We start from the raw sequence: 22,167 nt of genomic DNA, 5'->3' as shown, positions 1-22,167 counted from the left end.
CCTCTTACCCATGCTGTTCTGATTCCATTTGAGTGCTGTTCCCATACCATTTCAGCAATTTTCCAGCCCCCACCAATCCTCCTGCTCGATTTGAGTACCGAGCACTCAAGCATTTTAGTGCTCATTCATTACTAATTTATTTATTTATTTTACTCACTTTTGTAGCACTATTAATTACACAGCACTTTATCATTCACAATGGAAGCTCACAATCTAAATTTCCTGTCCATATGTCTTTGGAGTGTGGGAGGAAACCGGAGAACCTGGAGGAAACCCACACAAACACAGGGAAAATATGCAAAGTCCTTGCAGAGACTGCAGTACTAACCACTGAGCCACTGCCCTATGAACATATTTAACATTCATCACACAACCACTAGGACTGTGTGTTCTTATATGCCAGGACTGAATTTCAGTCCCAGTTCAGCTTTGGTTTTCAGTTTGGTTTTGACTGCAAGGTTTGCCCCATGTGGGATCTAGCAGCTTATCATGGCATAATGCATCCTACGTCACTTACACTGGCCGGCGTTGAGTTCCGGTGCAGGCACACTTTGATCTGCCCAGCTCAGGGCATATAAAAGTACTACAGTGCGCATGCGCTGGCCGTCCTTAACCTTTCTTCGCGCCTGCGCATTACAGTACATTGATTTGTTCATAGCAGGGCAGATCACATTGTGCCTGCGCAGGACCTCAATATCGGCCTGTTTGGATGATGTAAACGTGTCATCCATACTAGCCTGAGTAGAAGGAGGATGGAGATTGCAGCAGAGAAGAGGCGCCTGACCAGAGAGAGGAGGCGCCAGGCTGGACAGCAGTGACACCAATAGGACCCGACTGCCCCTTAGGTGAGTATTATAAAAGTGTTTTTTTATGTTCTACAGATCGGCCTGGGGTCTTATAAACAGTATTCTAGAATGCCATATATATAAGTGCTCACTGGTGGTGGTCGCAACTTATAGTCGCCATACCTGGTTACAGGTTCCCTTTAAGACCTACTTCTATTAGTGAAAACAAAGATCAATTTCTGTTCCTTACAATTTAATTTATATAGTAAGTGGTGCCCAATTACTTTGAATGAGTACCATGTAATACTTTACGCCAATGCCTCAAGGGTCGGGAAGAAGACTTTTTTTTGTACTTTTGCTGCTATGTGGTCCAAAATAGGTCTGTGATCAATGGAAAGAAATGACCTCTTACCCTGTCCAAAGTCATCCAATTTAGCCAGTTTACTTAGTCTTTGAAGAAGGTTAATGTAAACATTTTGGGGCCACTGAGGGCTAATGTACCAATATGAAGATAGCCAAAATTTGCCTGATCTAAGAATAAAAATGTTATAAAGCTCAACTTAAATGCCTCCTTCATGAGAAACATGAACATTTGGGCAATTTTGAGACTTTCGGGAAAGATTGTTATGTTTCCGGTTTGTTCTTCTCACCCTTATGTGGCTGGTATAAGTCATTTCACTTAATTAGCGCTGGGTTTAACACGATGAGAAATGCTTTGTTTTGCGAGGTTAGCATCATTTCTGGTGGAGCATCTGGATGGTTCACGACTTCACTTTCTTTTCAGACCTCCAGTGACTTTCAAAGGCTTTTATTTCACACTGCTATTATTTCTACCTGAAGAATTACAACTATGGTTTTATGCCAATTAATCTCAGAATTCTTGTTTTTATTATTAGACGATATATAATGAATGGATGTACATTGGAGGTTTAATAGATTCTATAAATTAGTTTCTGTTTATCGTCATGTCCTGGAAGCTAGAATTGCTACGGTGTTGTGAATATTACTTATGGAATGATACAGAGGGAAACTTTATATATGCGTCTGCTATTTTGCCTTGTATATTTGTTTGCAATGACCGTGACAATAGGACAGGGGAGGAGAGAAAAAGTGCAAGAAGTCAGGATTTTCCAAAAAGAGTTTTTGACTATAAAGGCCGCTTTACATGCTGTGACATCGCTCAAGCGATCTCGTTGGGGTCACGGAATTTGTGACGCACATCCGGTCACTTTAGCGATGTCGTTGCGTGTGACATCTTTGAGCGATTTTGCATCGTTGCAAAGACGTGCAAAATCGCTCATCGGTGACATGGTGTCCATTCTCGAATATCGTTGCTGCAGCAGTAACGATATTGTTCCTCGTTCCTGTGGCAGTACACATCAGTACGTGTGACACCGCAGGAACGAGGAACCTCTCCTTACCTGCCTTCCGCCCGCAATGCGGAAGGAAGGAGGTGGGTGGGATGTTCGTCCCACTCATCTCCGCCCCTCCGCTTCTATTGGGCGGCGATTCAGTGACGCAGCTGTGACGTCGCTGTGACGCAGAACAAACTGCCCCTTAGAAAGGAGGCGGTTTGCCGGTCACAGCAACGTCGCAGGGCAGGTAAGTAGTGTGACGGGTCTGGGCGATGTTGTGCGCCATGGGCAGCGATTTGCCCATGTCGCACAACCGATGGGGCGGGTACCCACGCTAGCGATATCAGTCACGATATCGCAGCATGTAAAGCGGCCTTAAGTATATTTATATGTTGGTCATTGAAGGGGTTGTCTAGGACTTTGATACTGATGGCCTATCTTTAGTAGAGATGAGCGAACCGGTCGCGGTTCTGCTCGAGGTCGGTTCGCCGAACGGAGGTCCCATTCGAGTTCGGTTCGTCGAACGTTCGACGAACCGAACTCGAACCGCATAGGAAACAATGGCAGGCATTCACAAACACATAAATACACCTAGAAAACACCCTCAAAGGTGTCCAAAAGGTGACAAACAACTCACAACACAACACAAACACATGGGAAAGTGACAAGAACAAATTCTCATGCGAAAACAAAAGAGCGTAACGAGGAAAAAGAGGACGAGACACAGATATAGGCATGGCACGCCCTTCTAAAATCATGTACAGTTAGGTCCAGAAATATTTGGACAGTGACACAATTTTCGCAAGTTGGGCTCTGCATGCCACCATATTGGATTTGAAATGAAACCTCTACAACAGAATTCAAGTGCAGATTGTAACGTTTAATTTGAAGGTTTGAACAAAAATATCTGATAGAAATTGTAGGAATTGTACACATTTCTTTACAAACACTCCACATTTTAGGAGGTCAAAAGTAATTGGACAAATAAACCAAACCGAAACAAAATATTTTTTTTTTCAATATTTTGTTGCGAATCCTTTGGAGGCAATCACTGCCTTAAGTCTGGAACCCATGGACATCACCAAACGCTGGGTTTCCTCCTTCTTAATGCTTTGCCAGGCCTTTACAGCCGCAGCCTTCAGGTCTTGCTTGTTTGTGGGTCTTTCCGTCTTAAGTCTGGATTTGAGCAAGTGAAATGCATGCTCAATTGGGTTAAGATCTGGTGATTGACTTGGCCATTGCAGAATGTTCCATTTTTTTGCACTCATGAACTCCTGGGTAGCTTTGGCTGTATGCTTGGGGTCATTGTCCATCTGTACTATGAAGCGCCGTCCGATCAACTTTGCGGCATTTGGCTGAATCTGGGCTGAAAGTATATCCCGGTACACTTCTGAATTCATCCGGCTACTCTTGTCTGCTGTTATGTCATCAATAAACACAAGTGACCCAGTGCCATTGAAAGCCATGCATGCCCATGCCATCACGTTGCCTCCACCATGTTTTACAGAGGATGTGGTGTGCCTTGGATCATGTGCCGTTCCCTTTCTTCTCCAAACTTTTTTCTTCCCATCATTCTGGTACAGGTTGATCTTTGTCTCATCTGTCCATAGAATACTTTTCCAGAACTGAGCTGGCTTCATGAGGTGTTTTTCAGCAAATTTAACTCTGGCCTGTCTATTTTTGGAATTGATGAATGGTTTGCATCTAGATGTGAACCCTTTGTATTTACTTTCATGGAGTCTTCTCTTTACTGTTGACTTAGAGACAGATACACCTACTTCACTGAGAGTGTTCTGGACTTCAGTTGATGTTGTGAACGGGTTCTTCTTCACCAAAGAAAGTATGCGGCGATCATCCACCACTGTTGTCACCCATGGACGCCCAGGCCTTTTTGAGTTCCCAAGCTCACCAGTCAATTCCGTTTTTCTCAGAATGTACCCGACTGTTGATTTTGCTACTCCAAGCATGTCTGCTATCTCTCTGATGGATTTTTTCTTTTTTTTCAGCCTCAGGATGTTCTGCTTCACCTCAATTGAGAGTTCCTTAGACCGCATGTTGTCTGGTCACAGCAACAGCTTCCAAATGCAAAACCACACACCTGTAATCAACCCCAAACCTTTTAACTACTTCATTGATTACAGGTTAACGAGGGAGATGCCTTCAGAGTTATTTGCAGCCCTTAGAGTCCCTTGTCCAATTACTTTTGGTCCCTTTAAAAAGAGGAGGCTATGCATTACAGAGCTATGATTCCTAAACCCTTTCTCCGATTTGGATGTGAAAACTCTCATATTGCAGCTGGGAGTGTGCACTTTCAGCCCATATTATATATATAATTGTATTTCTGAACATGTTTTTGTAAACTGCTAAAATAACAAAACTTGTGTCACTGTCCAAATATTTCTGGACCTAACTGTAAAACACCGCAAGGTGACTCCAAGCGGAGTCTCCCTTTTTTTCAAAAATTGGGCCCCACACACACCCACCCATTCAGTGGCAGCAGTTGTGCCCCAGTTGTACACTTCACAGCTAGATTTGCATCAAGCACATTCAAAAATACGCCACACTTAACCGTCCCCAGGATGACTCCGGGGTAGGTAGCAAAGTCTTTCCTGATCCCAGCTCTGTTCATCTTGGATCATTTTTAAAAACAATGTAAGTAAGGGTTACTCCAAGCGGAGTCTCCCTTTTTTCCAAAAATTGGGCCACACAGACACTAACCCCTTCAGTGGCAGCACTTGTGCCCTAGTTGCAAACAGGATGTTTTGATTTGCATCAAGCATATTCAAAAATACGCCATTCTTAACCGTCCCCAGGATGACACCGGGGTAGGTAGCAAAGTCTTTGCTGAACCATGACTTGTTCATCTTGGCTCCTTTTAAAAACAATGTAAGCAAGGGTTACTCCAAGCGGAGTCTCCCTTTTTTAAAAAAATTGGGCCACACAGACACCCCATCAGTGGCAGCACTTGTGCCCCAGTTGCACACTTCACAGCTAGATTTGCATCAAGCACATTCAAAAATACACCATAATTAACTGTCCCCAGGATGACACCGGGGTAGGTAGCAAAGTCTTTCCTGATCCCAGCTCTGTTCATCTTGGATCATTTTTAAAAAACACAGCAAGCAAGGGTTACTCCAAGCGGAGTCTCCCTTTTTTCCAAAAATTGGGCCACACAGACACCCCATCAGTGACAGCACTTGTGCCCTAGTTGCAAACAGGATGTTTTGATTTGCATCAAGCAAATTCAAAATACACAAGCATTTACTCTCCCCAGGATGACACAGGGGTAGTAAATTCCTTGTGGATCCATGACTTGTTCATTTTGATGAACGTTAGTCTGTCCACATTGTCACTGGACAGACGCGTGCGCTTATCTGTCAGCACACACCTAGCAGCACTGAAGACACGTTCAGAGACAACGCTGGCAGCTGGACACGACAAAATCTCCAAGGCGTAAGTGGAGAGCTCTGGCCATTTTTCAAGATTTGAAGCCCAAAATGAGCAAGGCTCCATTTGCAAAGTCATGGCATCTATGTTCATTTGGAGATACTCCTGTATCATCCTCTCCAGCCGTTGACTATGTGTCAGACTTGTTGTCTCTGTTGGCCTTGCAAAGGAGGGTCTAAAAAAATTATGAAAAGATTCCATAAAATTGCTGTTACCAGCACCAGATACAGTCCTACTGGTACGGGTAGACTGTTGAAGATGACGAGACCATCCCATGTTTGTCAAGTTACAACTGGGAGATTCACTCCCTGCACCACGGTTGTTTGGTGGAAAAGCCGAGCTAAGATCGAGTAGCAGCTTCTGCTGATACTCCTGCATACGTGCGTCCCTTTCTATGGCTGGAATTATGTCACAAAATTTGGGCTTGTAACGGGGATCTAATAGTGTGGCAAGCCAGTAGTCACCATCAATTCTAATTTTGACAATACGAGTGTCATGTTGGAGGTAGTGCAGCAAGAAGGCGCTCATGTGTCTTGCGCAGCCATGCGGACCAAGTCCACGCTGTGTTTGAGGCATAGAGGTGCTAACCGTTCTTTCTTCCTCTGACATCTCCCCCCAACCTCTTTCAACTGAAATTTGACCAAGGTCTCCCTCATCCGCTGAGTCTTCCATGTCCATGGACAGTTCGTCCTCCATTTCTTCATGTTCTCCTGCACCTTCCTCAACATTTCGCTTGCTACCATGCGCCCTTGTTGATCCCTGTCCCCCATGGTCCCATGCCTGCCGCGTTGGTGATGATGAACATCTGGACCTTGGAGATGTTGTTATGTCTTGCGCATATGAATCCTCCTGTAGTTCCTCCCCTTCCTGTTGTCCCACCCCCTGACTCCGAATAGTGTTTAGCGTGTGCTCCAGCATGTAAATGACTGGAATTGTCATGCTGATAATGGCATTGTCAGCGCTAAACATATTCGTCGCCATGTCGAAACTGTGCAGAAGGGTGCATAGGTCCTTGATCTGAGACCACTCCATCAGGGTGATCTGCCCCACCTCTGCATCTCGTTGGCCCAGGCTATACGTCATGACGTATTGCACCAGGGCTCGGCGGTGCTGCCACAGTCGCTGTAACATGTGGAGAGTCGAATTCCAGCGTGTCGGCACATCGCATTTCAGGCGATGAACCGGCAGGCCGAAAGACTTCTGGAGCGATGCAAGTCGCTCAGCTGCGGCGCTTGAACGGCGGAAGTGAGCAGACAGTTTTCGTGCCCTGGTCAGAAGGCCATCTAGGCCGGGATAGTGTGTTAAAAATTGCTGGACAACAAGGTTCAACACGTGAGCCATACAAGGTACGTGTGTCACCTTTCCCAGGCGAAGGGCCGCACCCAGGTTTGCAGCATTGTCGCACACGGCCTTACCAGACTGTGGGTTGACAGTAGGTGGGATCTAGAATTTCTTCATCAATTGTTGTGTTTGCACTCCCCTCACCCTCAGACCGAGCCTCTTCTTGCCCTGACCGAATATTTAAGTTGTCATCCCAATCTGGTATCTGCGTCTCATCGTCATCAGTATGTTCCTCATTGTCTATAACCACAGGTGTTACAGTTGGTGAAAAAGGGTCAACATTATGCTCAGAAACTTGGTCCTCACAGCCTGAATCAGAGTCACAAAGGTTCTGGGCATCACTGCAGACCATTTCCTGGTCTGTACTCACTGTAGCTTGGGAGCAGACCTCTGATTCCCAGGCTATAGTGTGACTGAACAGCTCTGCAGACTCAGCCATCTCACTTCCACCATACTGTGCAGGGCTGATGGAGACTTCAGAGCTGGGAGAAAGCAAGTGTTATTGGGATGATAACTCAGAGGACTGGTGTTTTTTGGATGCGGTAGTTGAGGTGGCTGAGAGGGCACTTGTTGGACCACTTGAGATCCATTCAAGCATTTTCCTTTTTTGGCCATCATCTACCTTTGTTCCGATTGTTCGTGTCCGTAAAAAAGGGAGCACATCGGATTGTCCACGGTAAGTAGTAGACATCTTACTTTTGCTGGTAGATGGTCTATCTTCAGCAGATGTTAATGGAGCTTTGCCACCTTCCCCACGGACAAACCCTTTTTTTCCTTTTCCAACACGCCTCTTCCCCTTTCCACCAGCATCTGTCATTTTGCCACTCATGTTGATTGCGACAAGATTGTGCACTTAAAATGTGGTAGTAAAAATTGAGAGGTGGTGTAGATTGCAGCGGTGGTCTATCTTTATTAACAGTAGAATAATAAAGAATAATTATCCCTGACAATGCAACTACGGCCCTTAAACTGGCAGCATACATTGCTAGTATAATGGCTTAGTAACAATGAGTTGGAGTGTGCAATGCAGGCAGACGTGCTGCAAATATCTTTGCACTAGTGGGACTATAAAGAAGTCCAATAGCCACGTTTAGGATGCCACTAAGTTCACTCAGTGTTTGCTAGTATAATGGTTTAGTAACAATGAGTTGGAGTGTACAATGCAGGCAGACGTGCTGCAAATATCTTTGCACTAGTGGGACTATACAGAAGTCCAATAGCCACGTTTAGGATGCCACTAAGTTCACTCAGTGTTTGCTAGTATAATGGCTTAGTAACAATGAGTTGGAGTGTGCAATGCAAGCAGACGTGCTGCAAATATCTGTGCACTAGTGGGACTATACAGAAGTCCAATAGCCACGTTTAGGATGCCACTAAGTTCACTCAGTGTTTGCTAGTATAATGGCTTAGTAACAATGAATTGGAGTGTGCAATGCAGGCAGACGTGCTGCAAATATCTTTGCACTAGTGGGACTATACAGAAGTCCAACAGCCACGTTTAGGATGCCACTAAGTTCACTCAGTGTTTGCTAGTATAATGGCTTAGTAACAATGAGTTGGAGTGTGCAATGCAGGCAGACGTGCTGCAAATATCTTTGCACTAGAGGGACAATACAGAAGTCCAATAGCCACGTTTAGGATGCCACTAAGTTCACTCAGTGTTTGTTAGTATAATGGTTTAGTAACAATGAGTTGGAGTATGCAGTGCAGGCAGACGTGCTGCAAATATCTTTGCACTAGTGGGACTATACAGAAGTCCAATAGCCACGTTTAGGATGCCACTAAGTTCACTCAGTGTTTGCTAGTATAATGGCTTAGTAACAATGAGTTGTAGTGTGCAATGTAGGCAGACGTGCTGCAAATATCTTTGCACTAGTGGGACTATACAGAAGTCCAATAGCCACGTTTAGGATGCCACTTAGTTCACTCAGTGTTTGCTAGTATAATGGCTTAGTAACAATGAGTTTGAGTGTGCAATGCAGGCAGACGTGCTGCAAATATGTTTGCACTACTGGGGCAATACAGCAGTCCAACAGCCACGTTTAGGATGCCACTAGGTTCACTCAGTGTTTGCTAGTATAATGGCTTAGTAACAATGAGTTTGAGTGTGCAAAGGGCAGGAGGGTACAGTGGCAGGGTTGTGGGTCTCTGGGTGGAGGAAAGGAAGCCTGCCTTTCTATTCCCTCCTAATGGGGAAATGCAGCGAGGAAATCCCTGACCTTAGCTACACAGACGCTGTCATCTTGTGTAGCTGTTAAACTCTGTTTTAAACTCTGTCACCATGGCTCTGACCCTGCCGGTACGAGCCCTTAAAAGGACTGATAGAAAGTGCTATCCCTATGCTGTACAGCGTATGGAGCGTATACAGCTGTATCGGCGATAGGAGCTGCGCCAGTGATGTCTGACACCAAGGACGCAGAAGGCAGATAATGGCGTCCTGGAGGAAAATGTCCGGTTTTATAATGCAGGGACATGTGACATGGACATCCTATCACACATGCCATTGCTTCTCTGGCTAAAAGTCCACTTAGCTGTGTGTGTGTCTGGGATTGGCTGACATGCTGGCCCGCCCCACTACACGCGCGCGCTTAGGGAAGGAAGACAAGGGGAAAAAAAAAAAAATGGCGATCGCCATTATCCATACAGCAGTGATCTGAATGCGCTTTTCCCGCACACTATACACTGAAATGTCATAATAGTGTGAGTCACAGAGTGACTTACACTATTACAGCGGAGAGCCAGCTAGGAATTAGCTGTTTTTTTTGCTGCTAGAACCGTTCTCGAACGTATCTAGAACTATCGATCTTTAGCAAAAAGCTCGAGTTCTAGTTCGATCTAGAACAGCCCCCAAAATCACTCGAACCGCGAACTGGAGAACCTCGAACCGCGAACCGCGCTCAACTCTAATCTTTAGGACAATTCATAAATATCAGATCACTAGCAGCTTGACTTCAAAGACCCCCATGACCAACAGTTAGCAGATCCTGAGTGCTGCATCTCAGCTTCTATTGAAGTGAATGTGATCTGAGCTACAGTACCGAGAACACCCACCACCACACAGTGTATGGAGCTGTGATGTTCCGGCTCTGAACACTGTTCATTTCCGTCTTCTGCTGAACCTGCTGCCAGCTGATCTGTGGAGGTGTCAAGTGTTGGACCCACTCTAATCTGATATCGATGACCTATTGTAGGGATAGGACATCAACTGAAACTCCTGGTCAACCTCTCTAATATTATTAGTTGCTTATAGATAGGAACAACCATTGAGCAAAATCAGAGAGGCCTACCACAGTGTTCTCCTCATGGTAATGTATCGATAGAGCAATGGTCCCAAATGTCCAACAGAAGACAATCCTCTTTGCAAGTGATTTAAAACCGATCCCTTGATACTAAAGTATATTTATCATGGGATAATTCGTATATAACCTTTTAGACCTTATTGTTAAAATATACTGTGTGAACAATCTTTGATGAGAATGCTTATCAGTGGATATGCATATGTTCCATATGGATGGAGTAGGATCATGGTACCTCAAAAATATAGGTAGTGTATGAATTTGGTGAAGATCTGAGCCTGTGTGTACTTGGTGGTTGAGATGTTCTAGAATCTAGTAGGATGCTGCCAGTTGGAAGAAAACTAAGGTAAAGGGGAATTAAAGGAACCTGCGACTAGATATTTGTATCCTAAACCATCAAAATTTTGCTAAATTGCTGAGATACAGGGTACTAAACATACCACTGTGAAAACTCTGTTATGGTGTCATAAATGTAATGGTAAAATAGAACTAATCTATTAAGGCTAGTTTCACACTTGCGTTGAACGGGATCCGTAGCATTGCGTTGTGTGACGCATGCAACGGATGCGTTGCATATAGTGGCACAACGCATGCTACAGATCGTACAAAATAACGCAGTCCGTTGTAGTTTTTTTTCCTTGACTTTACACATCTGAGCATGCGCAGTTGTGTAAAGTCAGCTGCGTTAACGGAATCCGTCAAATGACGCATTCTAACGGAATCCGCCACAATAGGCGTCCATTATAAAAACAACGGACGCCTAATGGATTCCTGCAGATTGCGTTTTTTTTACACTCCGCCAAGCGCAGAAAAACGTTACATACTGCGTTCAATCCGCTAGACGCAGCGTCAAAATAACGCCGCTGCGTCGTCTAGCGGATGCAACGCAGACACTTGCGTTACAGTGCGTCGTCCATACAACTCTATGGAGAATAGAGCGGTCCGTTAACGGACTGCGCTATTCTCCATAGTGACGGAATGCGCTGAACGCAAGTGTGAAACTAGCCTAAGCTACATAGCCTCATTATAAATTGGAAAGGGAACAAGAGAAATCTCTCTAAACTACATCAGACCTTGTTAAGTTGTGATGACCCCCTGGTGTGAACAGGTAATTGAACTGGTTTAGGTGATGGTGAGCTGACACAATATTTGAACAAAAGGCTCGGAGGTGACACTTTTTACTTATGTATGGAGAACTCTTCCTCTGTTCCAAAGATCAAATGTAGACAGAATAAGATTCCAGTTATGAATTTTCTTTTGTGTGTGATAGGTTATGGAAGATAAATTTTTTACATCATAATCCCGAGGGGAACGAAATGCATGTTCTTGCATTGCTGTGTGATCTCAGAAACAGTGTCACACGGAATTTTGCACAAACATCACCAACTGTCATGGTAGCCTCGGTCTCTGTTCACATTGCAAATTCTGACACTCGGTTCAGTAGTTTTTCTGTTGTCTGGGATCAACACAGGCAGACTCAGGTGTTGACCTTCTGTGTGATGAGTCATTGGCTGGCTAGCAAGAGTTAACCTATGCTTGTGAAGCTCCTTTGATCACATGTGGTAGGGAAGCAAATCACACCTGCTCCCCTCCAGTTTATGTTGGATGAAATCTTCAACCCATGAGCTTTGGTGTCCCAGACTTTCTGGTGAAAGTGTTTATTTTTGCTTGCAGCAGTTGTGGAGTTTAATCCTGTTATCTTGTTGCTTCCTTCCTGCTCTTATTTTCCTCCTAATCTCTTATTGTCTTATACCTCTGTGTGGGTGTGCTGAGTGACAGAGTTTTGGTTTCTCCTGTTTGTCTATTTCTGTGGGTTTCATCTCACTCCAATCCTGTTGCTCCCTGGGGAGGGAGTATCAGATCAGGACTGGTCAGGATAAGAGTCAGGAAGGAGACTCGGACCTCTCCACCATTAGGTCTATCTCCACCATTAGGTCTATCCCTAAGATTAGGGATAGCTTAGGGCCCTCTACCTTGACTGTCTGTAAGAGCCCATGTTTCCTGCTATCCTATAGCCAGTGTGACAATCAGCCCTGAATTAACATGGTCCAAATGGATGGGATTGTATATGCCATGTTTCCTATCTATTGAAAGCTGGGACCTCCAGGGAGACAGATATTCTGAAGATCAGGTATTCCATATTTTTTTTCAGAAGCAATCTGCATCCCATTGACCATCTGAGGTCACCAAGGGGAGGTATGTGGGAGTGTCTGATATCTAATAAATACAGATTGTGAATTATGGTCCTTGTTCAATGCTGGAAGATGGAGCGTGCTGTAGGATTGTTCTATTTTTCTAATTTGACAGCTTCTCTCCGTATAATAAAATTGTGCCATCAGGGTTAGTAATTTTCTTTTCTTTATCCCTTTTATTTTATGTAATTGTTTACACTGTTTTGTTTTATTCCCTTTGTAATATCTCATATATATATTTTTTTATAAACACTGCCTAATTATTGGATTAAATATATAAAATTTAATAGCTTGATCCACCCATTTTGGGAGTGGAGGGGGCAGAATGTCTCAAAAATGTGCGCATCCCACTGAACGAACAACCCAGAGAAGAAGATGCTCTGAGAAGAGATGTCGGACCTCTGCGGGAGATGCGCAACAGAGGAGGGTGTTATGGAAGGGAAAGGCCTGCCCACCTGAGGGTAAAGAGAGAACACTGGAGGAGTGGCTGCAGGTGGAGACACAGGAGAAGTGTGACTGAGGCCTCTTTCACACGTTCGTGAAAAACCACGCACGTTTTTCACGGACGTGTCAGAGGTGCGTTTTGCCCTCCATGAGCCGTGTTTATTGCCTACGTGTGTTCTCCGTGTGTTATCCGTGATAACACACGGAGAATGGGAACTTTCTACTCACCTGTCCCTGGCTTTGCTGTCTGTGGTGCTGAACTTCGGTCTCCGGTACTGCCGACTCCCCGTTGCTGCTGCTTCCGGCCGCAGTGAAGTGAATATGCAATGAGCATAATGAGCGGCGGTTGGCAGCAAGTGACAGCAGTGGCAGAGACAGGAGGGCTGGAGAAGGTGAGTAAAGTTTTGTTTTTTTCTCCCAGACACATGTCTTTTCTCCGGTGCGTGTCACACGGAACACATCCGTGTGGTCCGTATGTGTTAAGTGTGACCCTTTTGCGTTCCGTATGACACCCGTGATGCCGGAGAGAAAACGGACATGTTGCTGTGAGAAACGCACGGACAAACGTATGTATGGGACGGACACATGTTCCGTACGAAAATACATACGTGTGTCCTAAAACATAGGAAAACATAGGTCTACGTGTGTACGTGTCTCCGGTACGTGAGGAAACGGACCATACACGTACCGGAGGCACGTACGTGTGAAAGAGGCCTCACAAAGATCATTCTTCCACTCTCTTACATATGTATAAAATGAAGTTCGCATAGAGCGTGCCGTATGTAAATTGATAAAGAAGCATCATAAGAAAAACCTTCAAGCACTAAGTGCAGCTGAAGCCAAGAACAGAACAGCTCACTTCCCCTTACATGCTCGGGATGCTGTTGGACATTTTTTGACTCTCGTTTATTATGCTCACTTATATAGTGCAATAAGTTCTACAACGCTTTTCAGACATCATCATTACTGTTCCCATTGTGTCTCATAATCTAAATTCTCTTTTAGTATGTATTTGGAGTATGGGAGGAATCCAGAGTAACTGGAGGAAATACATGCAAACAAAACCTACAAAACCATGCAAACTCCTTGATGAGATTTTTTTTTTTTAACTGAGGACTATTGTAGTGCCCGTGAACCCCTCAGGGCACTACTAGTTACTGCATCCTGACCTAGATGCAGGGCCTACCCCCAGGGACCTGGAAGCCCAGTGCCAGTACAAACAAAACACATAATATCCCCAGTTTCCCACTCCCCATTAGGGATGACTGACTAGTCCGGGACCCAGTGGATGACCACCCAGGGGTGGAGCCAGTCCAGTCCACTAGAAGGCAGCCCGGTGGGAGGGGACAAACAGACACTGACAGAGACTCAGACAGTGGAGTCCGGTAGTGACAGTTGAAGGGGACGGACGTGTCTCCAGATGGGGTCGTGTAACGGTGACCCAGGTGGTATGGAGAATGGTTGCCAGGGAAAGTACAGCTAGGTACCTCTGGAACCAGAGCAACGATGGGGAACAGGGCCCTCGGTCAGGCGACAGCTTCAGGCAACTTGACAAATACCTGCACAGTGAGGGGACCTTCATGGATCTTACTGACCCAAGAATCCGGGGGCACCAGTGGTAAAGATTGAGCCAGGGACCGGAACAAAACACCGACCCTACAGGGTCGCACTGCCCGCGCCGTATGGACAAGAGACTGACAAAAGACAGTAAGGGACCCACAAACGCTCCAGGCTACGGGGTCCCACCAACAATTGAGAGGTGCCGGGGAAAGAAACTACCAGGTCACCACACCGGCACTGGAACAAAAGGGACCAGGGGTCTGAACCAGCCATCCTCAGGGCAACAGCTCAACAACACCATGAGTAAACAGAAGTTGCACTGCATTCCCATCGTGTGGTCTCCCTTCTTTCTGCGATGGACTCCTCCATTCACTCCCTGGGACGCAGCCCTACTTGCGGAGGGCTTACCATCCAGGTTGCCATCACCATCAGCTCCAGAGGTAACAGATTGTGCAGTGGCAGTTCCATCGCCATAATCGCAAGCCGCAAGTGGCGTCACAATACAAACTCTTTCACTCCCCTGTATATATACCCCCATTTAAAAGCATCCCCAGGGTCACAGAACTGGGCTTCGGCCATTATACAACCATGACACAGCACCCCCATACATATACGACCCGGGACCGAGTACCCCAAAGCCCTGGGCGACACACTAGATCTGAGCGAATCTGAAAGGAAAAGTTTGGTGGTTGTTCCGAATATGGATTTTACCAAAAAATCAGCATTCAAGTTTGGAGTTCAGGTGCTTTACGTATGCTAACCACTCCTTCCACCATCGCTGTGCTCAGCAATGCTCGGTGCTGAACCCAGTGTGAGCCACTTGGAGTGTTTGAATGACTGTCAGTAGGGGTAAAATCAGCGTCATCAAAAGTAGCGTACACAATAAAAATAAAATGGAAAAATCCGCCCTCTCTCTCCTGGAAGTGTTTTGTTTATGACTGAGGCTGTATGTGGGTGGAGAGCCAAACTGCCTAATCAGTGTGTTCCATTGGGGTTCATGTCAAGTCCGAATTCAGAACCGTACTTTATCTAAAGTCCGTCTGAACCTGCACTTCCACATGGGTCCACTCATCTTTACTGAGGACTCCGCACAGCAAAGTAACCACTGAGCCACCATCTTGCCTCTCTCATAATATATATATATATAGTGCTTTTTTGCGGTGGTACGCGCCGGTACGGCGTACCGGAAAATCTGAAGAGCGCTGAGGATAAGCAGTACACCTCTGGCTCTGTCCACATGGCTAATTTGTAAATTTGCTAAATCATCAACCATTGGCTGGAGCAGAGTGACCTCTGTGTCTCCCCCTCCTCCAATCTGATTGGACATAGCATCCATGTGACGCTATCCCTCCAATCAGATGTGGAGGGGTGGTGGGTGCCCGCCTTCTTCAGGATGTTCATGGACGCTGAAGATCAAGATCATGGCCGGTCACACCGATCTGCCGCCATCCGGTAAGGTACTTGCTCTTTTGTCTTCCCCTCCCGACCTCCGTTGCCCCCCGTCGTCCGATTCAACAACCCCCCACCGACCTCCGCTCCCTCCCACCTGCCCTGTAATCACTGTGATGCTCCTGCCACCGGCGATCGGGTCCCCCAGTGCTCACCCCCCCGGCCCCCAGTGCTCGCCCCCCCGGCCCTCAGTGCTCGCCCACCCCGGCCCCCAGTGCTCGCCCCCCCGGCCCCCAGTGCTCACCAACCCCCCGTCCCCCAGTGCTCACCAACCCCCCGGCCCCCAGTGCTTGCCCCACCGGCCCCCAGTGCTCGCCCCCCCCTGGCCCCCAGTGCTCGCCAACCCCCCGGCCCCCAGTGCTCGCCCCCCCGGCCCCCAGTGCTTCCACCTCCCCCGGCCCCCAGTACTTGCCTACCCCCCGGCCCCCAGTGCTCGCCAACAACCCTCCCCCCTGCTTCCCCTGCTACCACCGGCGCCATGTACGCTTCCAGCTGCTAAGCGGGAACACTAGAAAAAAAAAAAAAATCACACTTACCGGTCTGCAGCCTCCCGGGACACGTCTATCGGCTTCAGGACCTGCCGGTAATCAGCTGATGCAGTTACGCTACGGCATCAGCTAACAGTCTAAAGCGGGCTTTACACGCTACGACATCGCTAATGCGAAGTCGTTGGGGTCACGGAATTTGTGACGCACATCCGGCCGCATTAGCGACGCCGTTGCGTATGACACCTATTAGCGATTTTGCATCGGCGCAAAAACGTGCAAAATCGCTCATCGGTGACATGGGGGTCCATTCTCGAATATCGTTGGAGCTGCATGTACGAAGTAGTTTGTCGCTCATGCGGCAGCACACATCGCTCCGTGTGACGCCGCAGGAACGAGGAACCTCTCCTTACCTGCCGCCGGCCCCAATGCGGAAGGAAGGAGGTGGGCGGGATGTTATGTCCCGCACATCTCCACCCCTCCGCTTCTATTGGGCGGCCGCTCAGTGACGTCGCTGTGACGCCGCACGGACCGCCCCCTTAGAAAGGAGGCGGTTCGCCGGTCACAGTGACGTCGCAGGGAAGGTAAGTATATGTGATGGGTCCGGCCGATGCTGTGCGACACGGGCAGCGATTTGCCCATGTCGCACAACCCATGGGGGCGGGAACGCACGCTAGCGATATCGGTACCGATATCGCAGCGTGTAAAGTAGCCTTAAGTCCAGGGGTGGGGCCGGCTTTTTACTGCCCAGCTGGTTTAAGCAATCAGGTAATGCTCTAAGGTGACTGCAGCAGCTGATTACCGGCGGCTCCTGGAGTGATCAGTCGTGTCCCGGAATTTTGCAGACAGGTGAGTAGTTGTTTTTTTTTTGCACTGATGCATCAGCTGATGTGTGATGTGATTCACATCCTTGAACCTGACACATCATCTGATCGCTTTGCCTTCCAGCAAACCGATCAGATGATATTGGATCCGGATTGGACCCTTGACCTAGGATTATTGCGGAGGGGGGTTCTTTATTTCAATAAAGATGGAGTCACTAATTGTGTTGTGTTTTATTTCTAATAAAAATATTTTCTCTGTCTTGTGTTTTTTTTTTATCTTTAGAAGAAATTCATGGTGGCCATGTCTAATATTGGCGTGACACCATGAATTTCGGGCTTAGGGCCAGTTGATAATACACAGCTGGCCCTAACCCCTTATTACGCAGCGAGCCACCCAGCTCCAGGGCCGCTGGAAGAGTTGGATACAGCACTAGAATATGGCGCTTCTATGAAAGCGCCATTTTCTGGGGAGGCTGCGGACTGCAATTCGCAGCAGGGGTGCCCAGAAAGCTTGGGCACTCTGCGCTGCGGACTCCAATCCCCAGCTGCCTAGTTGTACCTGGCTGGACACAAAAATCGTGCGAAGCGCACGTCATTTTTTTTTTCTTAAATTATTTCATGAAATTCATGAAATAATTAAAAAAAGGGCTTCCCTATATTTTTGGTTCTCAGCCGGGTACAAATAGGCAGCTGGGGGTTGGGGGTAGCTCGTACCTGCCTGCTGTACCTGGCTAGCATACACAAATATGGCGAAGTCCACGTCATTTTTTTTTTTACATTTTACGTTTTTGGGCAAATAACTCCTGCATACAGTCTTGGCTGAAGGATGCTGAGCCTTGTAGTTCGGCAGCTGCTGTCTGCTCTCCTGCATACACTAGTGGATGGAGTATGCTGAGCCTTGTAGTTCTGATCCCCCTGCCTCTCTCTCCTGCATACACTAGTGGATGGAGTGTGCTGAGCCTTGTAGTTCTGCTCCCCCTGCCTCTCCTACATACACTAGTGGATGGAGTATGCTGAGCCTTGCAGTTCTGCACCCCATGCCTCTCTCTCCAGCATACAGTACCGTATGTAGTATGTAGTAAACCGTGCACAGGATCTCCCGGCTGCCCGACAGCAACGACAGTACCCCCTCCCACTCCTCAAACTCGGCCGCCGGCTGACAGATCCTCCCCACCCCCCTCCTCAATCTTGGCCGCCGGCACCTAACACCACCCCCTCCCCCGCTCCTCGTCTCAGAGATGTGTACCGGCAAATATTTTTTTACAAAAAAGCACTGTATAAATATATATATATACAACATGCTCTGTGTGAACTACATTTCATGCCTCATGCCATAACAGACAGATTTAACAGTAGCATTTTTAGTACCAGCAATATAATGATATCACCTTGGTTTAGAATACAAAGATCATGATAAGTTCTTTAATCAGTGTGTAGATGGAATTTAGGGTTTATATGGTATTGATGTTGACTCTTGAGAAGGGTGTACCCAAAAAGATGGATGAGGAGGGAAAATTGTTTTGCATATAGAACAGGGAAGAATCTCAGGAGTAAATTTCCTATCTCCTCTCTGCCTCTCCAAATAGCTCTATGTACCAGCCCAGCAGCGGTCGAACCGCTCGGATCCGGATGTCACTGCTCGTGGCTCGAGGGTCTGTGGACCTGGGGGCTAAGGGTCACACCCGAATGAAGAAGGGGGGTATTTACAGGGTTTACAGAGTTCGTTATGCCACCCGTGGTGTGCGGTAATAGGGAGTTCCACCGCTACCGTTGGGAGTACCCGAAGTGATGGAGTGGGGCAGCTAGATGATGTTAACCTCCATGGGTAGGAAAGGCCCCGGGACCCTGGATGGTGGTATGGGGTGCAGAGAGAGCGCAGGCTCGCTGGTTGCAGGGGTTAATTAGGTACTCACTCAGCAAGAAAGTAGACGCTGACAACGTAGTAAACCAAGTCTATGGGTGTCGCTGCCCTCTTGGGGAGCTCGTTCGGGTCCCGTCCCCTGCAGTACTGCCTGGTGGTCTGTGGTCTGCCTCCTGGCACCGTATTTTAGAGTGTTCAGTTGGCCCGTCAGCTTGGAGCTTTCCGGCCCCGCTCCATGCCAACAGTAGCAGAAGAGCTTGCTCTCAGGAGCTCACGCTTGGGATTTCAGTGGGCTGTTTTGCTTGGAAAGCCCTATCCCCCTCGTTACGCTAGTGCCCCCAATCTCTGAGCTTCGTGGGAACAGTCCACATAGGCCCTATCGTTCGCAGGTTAATTGGCGGGTTGCTTGAAGCTTCTCCCCGACATAGGGTCCATGTACCCCGACATGCCTTCGGTCCCAGCCTGGCTATTGAACTGCAGCTGATGGCTGTCCTCCAAGACTAGCCCAGCACCCAGTCCCAATCTCCTGCGACCGGGTCTCTGACTCCTCCTGGTCCAGACCACCGTCTGCGACCTAGTCTAATTTTTCCCTGGGAGCTCCAACTCCCAGCTTCCTCCAAGTTCCTCACTGCTCGAGGGCTACCAATGTTCTATTTGCTCCCCTGGAGCCGACTGACTTGTCACCTCCCACCTCCATGCCTGACCCCTAGGTGGGTGGCCTTATACCAGCTTAGCAGCCCACTGGTGTGCCTGACAGGATGTGTTGCTAGGTGTAACTAGGATTTGTGGATGCTGGTGGAGGCAGTACCGCAAGGTGGGGACACAGAACCATAGGGGTTGAGCCCTGCACAGGAAGAGAAAGATTGTGCAAAACCCTGTGACAACCTGACTAGTCCAGGGCGTCACATCTTCATTTTAAGTAAGGCCGGAGTCACACTTGTTAGTGACTCGCACGAGTCTCGCATCACATCACCCAGCATGGCTGCACACTCTCAGCGGGTCGGCTGAATGTATTTATATGCAGCTGATACGCTCCTGTCAAGACATTTGCAAGCCATGCCAGGTGACACGATGTGAGATACGCGCGAGTCACTCCCAAGTGTGACTCCGACCTAAGGGATACACTGTGCACAGAGAATCCAGTAGAGATTATAAGGTTGTTTTTACATAAAAAAAAGTCTGATCTGCCAGATTCCAATTATTATGGTCGCACTGGAAATATTTAAGGACTAAAAAAATCTTTCAGGAACATGAAAAACACACATGTGGATATTGATGATTCGCAGGTGCTTGTCCATCTTTGGAGTCAATTGGGTTTTCTGTAAAAATCGCCACTCATTATACTCACTGAATAGTCAGTGCCCTGTGAAGCTGGAAGCCCGAGCAGCGCTGGGGACTTCAGTGCCGGGGACCGCATCACTGGATGAGTATACAGCAGAGTGTGTGTGTTCAGTGTATACATGCATGTGCGCTATGTGTGTGCATTTACTCGGTGTATCCATGTGTGTCTGCTATGTGTGTATACATATGTGTGTATATGTGCTCAGTGTATACTTGTGTGTGTGTGTCCTGGGTGTGTGTGTGTAGTGAGAACTTGGAAGCCGGATCATCGCGGGGACAGCATCGGGGACTCATCACAGTTCCCAATGAACTCTGATGAACCTGTGAAGCTGTAGCTCAGGTGTCGTGGGGGTCATCAGGATGTCATCAGAGTTCATTGGGAAATCCAATGACCTCCTGGATGTCACTGTGTGTGCTGGCAGAATACTCACTCGTCCCCGCGGTGATATCCTCGGTGGTGCTGTGCACGGCACTGTCCACGCAGTGATGTCCTCGGCTGTGCTGTCCCCAGCACTGCTCCGGCTTCCAGATTCTGAGTGCGGTGAATAATCGATGAATATAATGAGCGGCGGTCATGAGCGCGAGGCAGCAGAGCCGAACACAGCACGCAAATATGGAAAATATTCTTATTTCACAGACCCGTGTTTTCTCTGGTACCTGTCACAGGTATGCAAACACGGATGTCACACACGTATGACACACGTATGACCATAACCATGCGTCTGACTGGTACCTGATTAAACATGGACGACTGAAATCGGCTTAAGCCATTGTAAGCTTGCGAGCAGGACCCTCACTCCTCTAAATATCTGTTGAATTGTATTGCTCTGTGATGTCTCATATTGTTTTACATGTCCCCTATGAACTGTAAGGTGCTGTGATATATGTTGGCGCTATAGAAATAAAAAAATAATATTATTGTAAAAATTATGAAAGGTTCAAATCAACAGTGCACAGATGGTCATTCCTTGCAACCCTGACACCTAAAGGGGGCTTTACACTCAACGACATCACTAACAAGATGTCGTTTGGGTCACGGAATTCGTGACGCACATCCGGCTTCGTTAGCGACGTCGTTGCGTGTGAAACGCACAAACGACCGTTAACGATCAAAATAACTCACCTAATCGTTGATCGTTGACACGTCGTTCTAATCCCAAATATCGTTGCTGTTGCAGGACGCAGGTTGTTTTGTCGTTCCTGAGGCAGCACACATCGCTATGTGTGACACCGCAGGAACGAGGAACCTCACCTTACCTGCGGCCGCCGGCAATGAGGAGGGAAGGAGGTGGGCGAGATGTTACGACAGCTCATCTCCGCCCCTCTGCTTCTATTGGGCGGCCGCTTAGTGACGCCGTTGTGACGCCGCACGAACCGCCCCCTTAGAAAGGAGGTGGTTCGCTAGGAAGGTAGATATGTGTGACGGGTGTTAGTGATGTTGTGCGCCACGGGCAGCGATTTGCCTGTGACGCACAACCGACGGGGGCGGTTGCTTTCACCAGCGTGTGAGTAAAGTGGTCTAAAGTCTTCTCTGCAACAGAAGAAGACACCCGTATTATACACAGCATATTGGAAGTAGGGGGGCTCTTATGGACTTTGTATTGGGGTCCAGTTGAGCGTTTGCAAAACCATCCAAACTTTTGATACATATATAGAAAAAGTGCTATAGATATGTATTGTGTTCTTTCCATCCTGCATTGGAAGTGCTGTTCAAGCATGAAACCATTCAAATATTCCATGAAATGTGTGGAGAATTTACACAAATACAATTTAAATAGTAATTTGAA

The sequence above is a fragment of the Anomaloglossus baeobatrachus genome, chromosome 6 (assembly GCF_048569485.1).
Source record: "Anomaloglossus baeobatrachus isolate aAnoBae1 chromosome 6, aAnoBae1.hap1, whole genome shotgun sequence".
In the NCBI taxonomy this organism is placed as follows: Eukaryota; Metazoa; Chordata; class Amphibia; order Anura; family Aromobatidae; genus Anomaloglossus; species Anomaloglossus baeobatrachus.
This window is presented reverse-complemented; position numbering follows the sequence as displayed.